Genomic DNA, 1,497 nt, shown 5'->3' with positions numbered 1-1,497 from the left:
TAAAAAAAAGTTGGTCTAAGTTATATGATTTGATTTTTCTATGAAGATGAAATTTGGGTAAATTTATTGCTCATTCCTTACTAGATGATAATGCCGTCCCCTTATGCATGCTCCTCTATTCCTAATTCATCATGGTATTTATGACATAATGACTGGTGTTCTTTTTCCCACTACTGTTCACCTTTGATAGACAGGGGCAAAGGAAAAATGAATTTGCAAATCTTCCAAGAAGAGAGCCAAAAAGAATTGTGTGGCCCAATGTATTTGTGCATGTGTGTTGATATATCTGCCCAGGAGGGTTCAGAAATCAAAGTGACATTAAAGCTTTGATTGTGTCAGCTTCCTATTTTCCAGTTTAAGCAAAGATTTCACATAGCAATTAGAGCTAAGAGGAAGTTTAGTTACTGTACCCATTCTGTATTTAGAGAAACTAAAGTTTAGTCATGTATCTAAGGTCACTCAGCCTATTAGTGATAGTACTAAAATTCAGGTTCTTTTCACTGGTTTAATGCCTCCACTCAATTGACTTTCCATGAGGGACTCTGAGTTTGAAATAGTCTGAGAGATTTCAGTAACTGTCTCCCTTTATATTTCAAAGAGATGATTCCATTGTTTATGGATACTGTCAACTTGACCTGGCAGCTCCCAGGGGGCCCACAAATTAAATACAGTGGCCTGTGCCCAAAGTTCAAGGATCTAGCAGCGGTTGGGCAAATAGCCCAGTAATTTCTTTGTCTCAGAGGGATTCCATATACTTTGCATAAGAAGGCCAGTTTGGAATCTACAGATTTTTGTTTGAGTGAGAGCAAAATGTCTTCAAACAAACATATGGTGTTGTCTTTAGTTTCTGATGGAGGCCTAACACCTTTGTTACATGATTCATATAGACTTAAGACATTCTGTATTTAGTCCAGTAATGAGTAAAAGGGCTGCTTTAATTTTTTTGTTAAAAAATGATTTTTCCCTAAATAAAGTGAATAAAGTGCTAGTGGAAAAGACTGATAGCATTTCCAAAGTCTCCTACACCACTTGAGAATTGAGGGTTTTCTCTCCTTTAAATAAAGTGACTATAGTGCTAATGAAATGTGCTAGTAGCAGTTCAAAGACTGATGTTCTAGTCTTGAACTGTAGTAGTTCAACTTGTTCTTTTTAACTTTTCCTCCTTTGGACATGTTTGTGTTTATGGGAAAAGGATGGTCTTCGATGATAGACTCCTACCCACTTGGCTCTCATCTCCCAAGATTTCTTAGAAAAAGGAATTTCAGGTTCTATATAATTCACTTCATCCGAGGCTGGAATGCAGGTTAGCTTTTTGGCCAATACAGGCCAAGAGAAGGGAAGGCAATGATTCATTGACCTTGGACCTGGATGTAAACACCTTTATCATTAAAGCTTCAAAGCCAAATCCTTTTTTATCTGCATAGTGTATTTTCTTTACCCGAATCACTCTCTAGATATTTTGTCTTGGCCCTTCCCCCCTCCCCTTTTTTCTTTTTT

The sequence above is a fragment of the Otolemur garnettii genome, unplaced genomic scaffold (assembly GCF_000181295.1).
Source record: "Otolemur garnettii isolate 467f Iridium unplaced genomic scaffold, OtoGar3 scaffold00003, whole genome shotgun sequence".
In the NCBI taxonomy this organism is placed as follows: Eukaryota; Metazoa; Chordata; class Mammalia; order Primates; family Galagidae; genus Otolemur; species Otolemur garnettii.
This window is presented reverse-complemented; position numbering follows the sequence as displayed.